The sequence below is a fragment of the Amblyomma americanum genome, chromosome 1 (genome assembly GCF_052857255.1).
Source record: "Amblyomma americanum isolate KBUSLIRL-KWMA chromosome 1, ASM5285725v1, whole genome shotgun sequence".
NCBI lineage: Eukaryota > Metazoa > Arthropoda > Arachnida > Ixodida > Ixodidae > Amblyomma > Amblyomma americanum.
The window spans coordinates 264,620,127-264,630,796 of record NC_135497.1 but is presented as its reverse complement, the minus strand read 5'-3'; the positions used below and the strand labels follow the sequence as shown (position 1 = coordinate 264,630,796).

Below are 10,670 nucleotides of genomic sequence, written 5' to 3'. Positions count from 1 at the left end.
CTCGTGAAGAGACTCCAGGGAAAACTTCACCACAAATGCGCTGAGCATGTCGAAAAATTCAAACATGCTGCAGCGCAATACGCCTCCACCCAAGAAAGCATGCCGCAGGTCCTAGCGATCAAAATTTGCTCTAGGCCTAGCACTTTTCAAGTCCGGACAAAGAGCGTTCCTCAAACCGAACGGACAGTCGTCCAATGTTCAAGAGCAGGCCCTACGTTGGGCGCCAGATGTTGGATTTTTAATTGGGGACATAAATACGTTCTCCCCACTTAACCGCGGCTGACACAGTTCAAAAGCGCTAGACCCCACCCAGTGATCGCGTACGCTACCGAGCGCACGTCGACCACGGCCGGCCTTGCTCTGAGGAACAAAGGAACGACACATTGGCTGACACGAACAGGCATTTATTGCTACAGCAACAATATCGCCAGCTAGCAACAAAACACGCTAAGGAATCGAGGTCGTCCGACTCACTAGCAAGGTAACAAGCGAATGTTCGCCCGCTCTAGGACAAGGAATACTCCGAGGCCAGACGGGATGAGATGCCGGAGCGAGACACCCCGCCACTTCCTCGCCCCGCTGGCGAAGAGCGGAGCTACGAGCGACACGTCCGCTTGCGCCGACGATCCCAGCTGAAGAGCCCTGCTTTCTTCCGCGCGCGAGCTGCAAGCCGTCTCTCGCGCGGTGACGTTTTCGCCCTGTCTTGTTAGTTAAGGTAACTAACCAGGGAATGTGCCCCATCTTGAGGCGAGGGTGCGGCTGCACGGTGCATCGCGTGAAAGCAAACCGCAAGGGGAAACTGCGGGCCTGATTCCTCACAAGCATTAGCGAAGGGTGGCAGGTATCGTAATTAGGCCTAAGAGGTACATGCTGAAGGTGGAGTAGGTCTACGCGCCTTCGTTGAAAGCTTCTATGAAGACTTCGAATTGGCAATGAATAAAGTAAAATCACAGTACACTGTACTCATGGGCGACTTCAATGCGAAGGTAGGCAAGAAGCAGGGCGGAGACCATGGACGGCGCCGTAACTCGTGGTGAGAGCACTCGTCTACTGAGCCGAAGCATCCGGATGAGAATCCAGCTGCGGTGGCAGTGTTTAAATAAAGGAGAAAAGCAAGATGCGCCCGGTACTGTTCGATGTTGGTGAAATTATTCGTGGGCCCTCCACTACTGCACCTCTTTCTCTCTTTCCTTCTTTTACTCCAACCTTCTTCCCTTCTCTCACGGTGGGGTCGATGTATCCACCGAGAAATGAGGCAGTTACTGCACGTTTCCCCTTTTCAAAAAAAGAAAAAGACACTAATGGGATGTCCAGCACTGCCTATTCGTTTCCTACAAAAATATATATATTTATTGGCCACGATATTGCTCTATTGCGTAGTTAACGTGCTGGCATGTGCGCGGGCCGCCTTCAGACGACAAACAGTGCGTTCGTTTAAAAGGCATAGCAACGCGCAACAAGTGTCAAACTCTAGGTGGAAGCCAGGCCGGTGCTATGAAGCGAGCAGGCAGCTTACGCTGCTCCGTTCAGGCAGACAGAAGGTAAGCTTATCCGTCAGGCAAATGTGATTAAATAAAATTGGGCTAAAATAATTTCGGAATAGTGCGCAATAATTGAAGGCTATACGGTGTGCGCTGAGATGTCACTGAAATTGTGCAGATTTTGAAGCAAAAACTTTACCTAGAAGGTAGATGGGTAAAAGCGGGCACGGTTTGTGGCTCCGCACGGTTGATGATGCCTCGAGCTAGAGCATGTGCCCTCTCATTTCCTGCCAGACCCTCGTGGCTTGGGGTCCAGGCAATTTGGTGGTACTTGGTGAGGGGTTGAGTGCCCATGAGCCGACTGACGTGCTTGGAAACTTGGCCTCTCAGGAAGTTTCGACACGCGTGTTGCGAGTCTGTTATCACATGAGCGCTTTGACCTTGCGACTCGTAATGCCTAATGGCAATGGCCACGGCGGTGGTCTCCGCGGCCGCTGGGGTTTTGGCTCTCACTGAAGCAGTGAAAGAGTGGAGAAGCGGTGGTCCACTGCCGCCACTGCGTACTTTTCATGATCAAGGTATGCTGCGGCGTCAACGTAAACCACGTTCGGGGAATCGGCTAGGAGTCGGCGTAGGTTGGATAATCGCGCTCGTCGTCTGCCTGTGTGAACGTCTTTAACCGTATGTTTCAGGATCGGGGCCACGCTGATGTATTTCCTGCGTTTTTTATATAGAGAGGATTGAGCATCCAGTGCGCGGATGTCCGCAACTGTGCCTACTCGGCATAGGATAGCTCGTCCAGCTTGGGTGGTCTGAAATCTTAGTGTTAGAGATGCACGGATGGGTTGTTAGTTCTGTAAATGTGTTGAAGATTCCTAGTGCGGTCAGACACTTCGCCGAGGCGTTTTTAGGAAATTGAAGGGCCGTCTTGTATACCCTCCTTATGATGATGTCAACTTGCTGCTCCTCTCTCTTCGTTAGCGTGTGAAAGGGTAGTTCACATGTGATTCGGCTAAGTACCAGTGTTTCCACCAGCCGAAGAGTGTCTTCTCGCATTCCCTGGTGATGCTTGGTAATGCGGCTGATCATTCGAGCTATCTGGTTTGCGGTGGCTTTGAGAGTCTGGACGGTGTGGGTAACATAGAGGTTGATTTGTATACGAAGGCCAAGAATGCGGATCAGGTTAACTTCCCTGATGGCTTGATCCTCGATCGTGAGGTTGTTGATGGGACCAGGAGAGACGTATCTCGGGTCGTATACTCGTGTGACCTGCGATTTCTTCGGGGCGCAGTGGAGGCCGCTTTGAGAGGCGAAGTCCTCGAAGATCCGGGCTGCTGATTGTAAGGTGGTTTCTTTTTGCCCTAGGGAACTCTTTGTGGCCCATATAGTTATATCATCCGCGTATATGATAAACACTACATTTGGAAGTGCTTGTAGTACACGCGACAGCCTGACCGTATCAATGTTGAATAACAGGGGAGAAATAATATCTCCCTGAGGTGTGCCTTTGTGTGGCATGTCTTTGACCTCGGAGCGGGTTTGACTGATGCCTATCGTGGCCGTGCGGCCCGTGAGAAACGCACCCACGTAAGCAAAGACATTTTCTCCGCAGTTAAGGTCATTTATGGCTTGAAGGATAGCCTCGTGGGATATGTTGTCGAAGGCGCTCTTTAAATCTCAGGCCAAGGTGACGTGTTTTTGACCTCTGGGGATCTTGGTAAGCACTTCTCGCAAGAGCAGGAAGGCGTCCTGAGCCGCAAGCCATGGCCTGAATTCAACCATAGTAGGAGGGAAGACATCATTGTCTTCAATATAATTTTGGAGGCGAGTGTGGATGACCCGTTCATAAAGTTTTCCTAAACATGATGTTAAGGAGATGGGCCGTATGGAATCAAGTGACAGCCGCTTGCCGGGCTTGGAAATGGCAATAATTTCGGCATGACACCAATCCCTTCTGCCAGAGTTTATCATTGAAGTAGTCAGTGATGGCTTGGATATGCGCATGACTGAGATTACGAATAATAGCATTTGTGATTTTATCCGCTCCAGGAGCTGTGTTGCTCTGCGATGCACGGGCTGCGGGTTGTACCTCGGCTATTGTTATTGGGGAATCAAGCGTGGCGTTCGGAAGGCCGTTGTAGCTGGTTGGACAAGGTGGTATTGGAGTGCCACCAATGTAACGCGACCGCAAAGCGTCCGTGAGTTCCTTGTCGGTCCCATGGAATTGTTGAGCTATTGTTTAGAGTGTACGATTTGTGGCCGATTTGGCTTTGTCGGGTTCATTGAGACTGCGGAGGATGGACCAGGTTTGCTTGCTTGCTTTTTGTTGTCAGGAAGAATGAAAAGTAAAGTGCACAGGCCTGCCCACTGGCTCAAGTTGAGCCACAATTGCTACGACGTGCTGAAAGTAGGAGAGTTGAAAGATGGGATAGAAAAGACGGGCCCTATAATGTCCCAGGCCGATCCTGGAGGCAGTGCAATACGGGGCCAACCTGTGGCGGAGGCGAAGCAAGCTTCAAGCCCTCCGCCATATTTCCAAAAATAAGTTTAATATCTTGGGTCCAAATGGGACCAGATTTGAGCAGTACTAGGGGTTCCTTTCAAGGCGGCACAGAGCTGTACCCAATTTTGTGGGCAAGTTGGATGGAATATTGCTGAGCTTCCTTCGTGATGGAGGCAATGCGCAGGCGGAGCTGTTTATTGAGTCTCTCCTGTTTCCAACGTCTTATGAGTTTTTCTCTCGTCTCCCACAGCTGTAGAAGATGTTGATCGATTTCCGGAGTGACGGCCGTGCGATTTATGGTTTGAGTAGCGGAAGCATGAGTATCTCGTATGTGTCGTGTCCACTCTGTTACGATCGTTATCCATTCTTCGAGTGGAGGGAATTTACGATATGCTTTCGAATTACTGATCTTCGAATCTCCAGTGAAACGTCTGAGCTTGGGAGCGGAGATTGCTGTGCTCAGGGTGTAATGATCACTCCCTAGGGTCTCACCGAAGTTTGTCCATGTGACGTTAGTAGCGTTCTTTGTAAATGATAGATCGGGAGTGGTGTCTCTGCATACGCTGTTGCCGATTCTGGTAGGTGTCGTAAGGTCCGTGGCTAGCCTGAAGCCTTCCCTGTCGGCTGCTTCCAACAAGGAGGTGCCTTTTCTGGTCTGCTTTGTATACCCCCAGGTCGTAAGGGGCGCGTTCACGCCGCTTAATACTTCAAGCTGGTTTTTGCGTGCTATTCGAGCACATTCCTGGAGTATGCGCCCGAGTGCTGTGCTGTGTTGAAATTATTCCGGGGCCCTCCACTATAATATTATTTTAATAATAATAATAATAATAATAATAATAGTAATTGGTGTTTGGGAAAACGTAATGGCGCAGTATCGGTCTCATATGTGGAGACCGCCAGGTGGCTGCCGGAGTACAAGGACGCCTCTCACGTCGGCTCCGGAGTTTTCTACTGTTCTGTGCGGTTTTTCGACTGTTCATGGACTAAAAGTGTTGAAAACGGTTCGTGAAGGTGTGGTGCACCATCTTCATCCACTTTTCGGGACTTTCGAGCCCGAATTTTGTACTTGACACAGAGCGGCAGACGCTTCGCTGGGCCTTGCAGTAGGCCTAGTAGGAACTTGCCGCGCCTAGGCTAGGCTATGCCTAGCCTCACAGTGCGCACATGGCTTCACCAAACGCCGAGCCTGCATCCAGCAGCAGAGTATACCAAGTCGGCGGAGAAGCAATCTCGCCTGAAGAATTCGCCACGGATCCTAGATGGACCAGGGCCCTCACAGCCCTTAAACTGGCGCACCCAGCACCGCTCCACGAGCCCGCCACCTCGAGCTCGCCTCTCAAGCCACCGGACGGACCCGCCACACCTGCCCAGCCCAAGCAAGGCAAGTCTCCACCAACTATAAAGAGTCAGGCTCCGCTTCCCAAGCTACCTGCTTTAGGCCTGAAAATCATCTACCGCCCGAGCGACGGCCTAGATATCCGAAAACACAATGGAGGCTACATCCTATCCCTGGTATGCGCCGCCCTGAAACTCCCCATAGAGGCAGTACGTCAACAAGACGCCATACGCATAAATCCTCGAAACAACTCCTTCACAATTAGCACCCCATCAGAGAACAGAGCGGAACGCTACGTTAGGTTACAGTCTCTTCAAATACCCAGCATGACCTACTCATTAAAGGCCTACATCGCCCAACCAGACAACGCCATCCGAGGCGTTCTCTTCAACGCTATCTACGACCAGACGCCTGAAAAGATAGTTCAAGAACTACAGAATTTCAACTAAAGTTGCTCGTATGACTTTACAGACACAAGACAGTTGGACAAGACTGAGTCAATACTCGTCACTTTCGTCAACACAAAGTCGGTTCCTAAGCAACTACATTTTTACGGAGCCGTATATAAGTGCTGTCTCTTCCTGGCGAAAGCCGAGGCATGCATCAACTGCCTGCAAGCCGGTCACAGATGCGACATCTGTGTCAAACCCAAGCAAAATCTCTGCCAGCGCTGTGGAGAGACTCATCCAGCGCTCAGCGCTAAACACCCGCTTATAGTGGTTGGTGACTTTAACGCCAGACACGTCAGATGGGGGTACAAATTCAACTGCAGGAAAGGAACACAGCTCTGGACACTAATTCGGAACGAGGAATTCACCCTTGTCAATGATCCGCAACAGCATACTCACATCGGTCACAGCGTGCAACACAACATCACCCCCGATCTCACACTCACAATAAAATCACACAATGTCAGTGGTCGCTCACACAAACCGCCCTAGGCAGCGACCACTACATAATTCAAACCTCACTCTCGCTAAACTCAATCACCACCTTCACGAAAAAGAAGGTGCAGATCACAGACTGGGACAAGTTGTGGAACCTCCGGAACGACGCCCGCACCCAAAATCAATCACCTTGCGAGATTGGTGGCAGTACTCACAAAGGACGTCGCTACAGCCACATGTGAAATCCCGAGCAATCAGGGATCGGACGCGGTCGAAGCAGACTCCTCCACATATGGGAGGCTCACTCCGGCCTGCAAAACCGATGGCTTCGTAACAAACACAACAGATCACTCAAGTTAAGGATATCAGCCTTGATCAAGGAAATAGAGACACACGCGGCATAACTAACCCGTCAGCAATGGGGACAGCTATGCAACCGCATGGAGGGCAACCTGGGCCTAAGGGATACATGGAACATGGAAATATGTACTCTGCCTCTTAGAACCCCACAACACGAAGAGCACCCAACAGCGTAATGTAACGCGCCTCATTCACAGAATAGGAATGAATGATGATACCCTGATCCAGAATCTCAAAGACAGGTACCTCACAACCACTCCTAAATTACCCCTCCCTTCCTACTTGGGCGTAGAAAACCCTGAGCTCGACGCGGACATAACAACGTGGGAGGTTAGAGCAGCAATGTTCAAACTTCGCACCACGTCTGCGCCAGGAGCAGGCAGAATCACAAACAAAACGATCCAAAATTTGGACGAGAACTCCATCCAAGCCCTTACAGAACATTTCAACAAGCACTGGAAGGAAGGCACTCTTCCTTCCGAGAGGACCCACCTCAGGGTCACTTTCATCCCCAAGACCGGAAAACCGCTGGACCTTTTAAATCTCAGGCCAATCTACCTCACCTCATGCTTGCGAAAGCTATTTCAGCAAGTAATCCTAAACAGACTTCAAAATTACATGCAGACAAAAGAGCTCTTTCCCCACACAATGCTGGGATTCCGAAGGCGTCTATCAACACAAGACGCAATGCTTCAAATTTCAGAAGAAATCCTCCATACCAGACATTGCAAACGCACACGAGCGCTGCTAGCCTTAGACCTCACTAAGGCGTTTGACAATGTCCAACACACAGCCATACTGGATGCCTTATCCAATCTAGGAGTCGGGACTGGAACACATACCTACTTAGCAGCTTTCCTACGAGACCGCACAGCGGAAATAAACTAGGCCCTATAGAGTCCCCCTCCTTCTCTCTGGGCAGCCGGAGGACACCCCAGGGGTCAGTATTATCTCCCTACTCATTAATATCACTCTCATTCCCATGGCTCGCAAGCTACAGCGCATCCCAAACCTCTCCCACTCCTTCTATGCAAACGACATTGCCTTGTGGACCACCGTGGGCAATGTTGGGACCATGGAAGAAACCATTCAAGCAGGTGCGGACGTGGTAATGGAGTTCGCAGCCTCTATAGCCCTCGTGTGCTCCTCTGCTAAGTCTGAACTCTTACTACTCCACCCGACCCCGAACCGCAACAGGAAAGAAAACCCCTCCATACACGTCGAGGTCAATGGTCTACCAGTGCCAAAGGTTGCAAATATACGCATTCTAGGCATGTACTTACAAAACAATGGACGCAATACGGAGACCATCTCCAAACTTACAATCACGACATATCAAACCATCCGACTGATTAGAAGAATAGCCAACAAGCACCGAGGCATGCGTGGACATGACCTGGGGCGGCTGGTGCAGGCTTTCTTGATTAGTCGAATGGTTTACTCTCTTCCCGACCTCAGCCTCGCAAAGGCGGAAAACGAGAAAGCAGATGCACTAATAAGACACGCATACAAGTCAGCCTTAAATCTCCCACAACGAGCTCCCACCAACCATCTCTGACGTATGGGAGTACGCAGTACACTGCAAGAACTAACTGAAGCTCATCGCATGGCTGAGTGTGACAGACTCCTGCACAAATACAGGTCGACACATTCTTGCCTCTCTAAAGATTCAACCAACAGGTCCACCCCCACCCCCCAACAACACCCACGCCATCCCCACACACATCAGGGACAGACTCATAGTTCACCCTTTTCCCAAATATGTACACCCAGTTCACAACCAGGCCAGACGCGAAGCTCGTGCGAAGGCTTTACATAAAGCTCATGCAAACTACCAAGACGCGGTCTATGTGGACGCGGAAGAGTACATCCACAATTCGGCCTACGCCAAGACTGTAGCATCGCACAACCTTAAACACCAAGCCTCGCGCTCGATCAAGACAACAAACTCACTTGAAGCCGAAGAAGCAGCCACAGCGCTTGTCATTTTCTCCTCCGCTGCAACACTCATTCCGAGTGACTCTAAACAGCAATCACAAATTTTGGAAGGGGACAGATTCATTCTATCACGCGAAAAATTCTCGATTCTTGCTCCTCAGAACCCTGACCACTTCAAAAAGTTTGGGTCCCAGCCCACGCAGGCAACCCCAGCAACGAAGTGGCCCACTCTCTTGCTCGTGTGTACGTCAACCGAGCAGGGCAGACCGTAGACCGGGGTAGCGCTAGGGACCGGCTTGTCACCTATCATGAAATAACCCTCCATTACAGGGAGCAAATGCTCGTCTATCCCCCCCCCCCACACACACATCTACCTGTCGAAAGAACAACAAACTACCTGGAGACAGCTCCAGGCTCAGACATTCCCTTCACCGGCTTTGTTAGCCCTTATCCACCCAGGCCAATACAGACCCGAATGCTCTTTTGTGGGGCTCCGAGAGTGAACTTTGACCACATTTTAATCTCTGCCGAGACTTCCAACCACCATCTCGCTGGAACCACACGGACAAAGAGGATTGGGAAATCGCGGTCTCCAGGTCCGAACCGACCTCAGAAAGGCGGCTGTTAGAGAGGGCTGGACAGGTTGCCTCACATTATGGGCTGTTGGCCACCACCCGTGATCAAGAGCCAGACCAATCCCAGGCATCACCTCATTCATAAGGTTCATCAATAAAGTTTTCACCTACCTACTTATCTACATGTCTCATATATCGTTGGACACCTGAACCGCGCCGTAAGAGAAGGGATAAAGGAGGGAGTGAAAGAAGAAAGAGGTGCCGCAGTGGAGGGCTCCGAAATAATATCGACCACCTGGAGATCTTTAACGTGCACTGAAATCGCACAGCACACGGGCGCCTTAGCGTTTTTCCTCCATAAAAACGCAGCCGCCGCGGTCGGGTCCTAACCACTGAGCCACCGCGGCGAGTAGAAACGCAGAGAAAAGCGTCCCCCAGGTACCCTTTGTGGGGTCCACCGACAAAGGAGACAGTTGCGGCACCTTTCATTTCCTCGAAAGAAAAAAAGACATCGAATGAAGTGTAGAGCGCGAGTGAGAAAATTACTGCGTTTTTGCTTTCCTGAAACAAATGTATATTTTTTTGTTATCCTGGCAGTGCTCTTGAGCTGCTCCTTTGTTACCGCGCAGGCTCGTGCAGGTGCACGGCCGCCTTCAAACGACAAAGAATGCGTTCGTTACTTCCTTCTTACACTCCCTTCTTTATCCCTCCTCTTACGGCGCGGTTCAGGTGTCCACCGATATATGAGACAGATACTGCGCCATTTCCTTTCCCCAAAAACCAAATATTATTATTATTTATAAGGAAAAAAAACGCGACAACTGCCGCGCACTAAGTGGACACCTGACCATTGCAATCAAAGCAATGATGAATAAGGTAGCGAATGCAGGCAGAAAGTAAGCTTATCCTTCAGGCTACTCTGATAAAGTAAAATTGGGTTAAAAGAATTTCGGAAGGGGCGCAATAATTGAAGGCTATGCGATGTGCGCTGACATCTCACGTATATTGTGCAGTTCTAGAACCAAAAGTTTAAGAACAACCAGAGCTTGTACTACCGTTCCGCAGTACTGCATGAAGGTATGAAGCGAGTATCTTCCTTGAACAGAATTAACATTGAGTCATAGGTGCATTGTTCTGATATTGTTTGCGGCCCTTAGGCGACAATAGTCGCTCTTGTTCTATCGTTTTGTTTAAGAGGAGCAAAGGCTCCTGAGACCAACCCTTTTGAAGAATGTATGTATGGATAAGCTGTTTATTAAGGGAGGTTCAAAGCCGTTTGTTGGGGAATTCGGTTGTTAAAGAAGGAAGGAAAAATGTAATGTGGATTAGCTCAGCTAATCCAGGATATACAATGCGAAAGATATCGGCGTTCACTGTGTTCATTGGCGTTGGCGTTGACAATGTTCTAGACGGCGATGGCTTTGAGCAAAAGAAGGGCGCATACCCAGCAGCACAGGTAATTGGCCCAACATTGGTACCGTATTGGCGAAGGCTGGCCCTTCAAAGACCCGCCGCGGTGGCTAAGTGGTTAGGGCGCTCGACTACTGATCCGGAGTTCCCGGGTTCGAACCCGACCGCGGCGGCTGCGTT

General features: G+C 50.3%; 1 pseudogene; it reads right to left on the bottom strand.

Annotated features, from left to right (window-relative positions):
- Positions 1-3,930: 3,930 nt before the first annotated feature.
- LOC144116662 (U2 spliceosomal RNA) lies at positions 3,931-4,060 on the bottom strand (annotated as a pseudogene).
- Between the last annotated feature and the right edge of the window lie 6,610 nt (positions 4,061-10,670).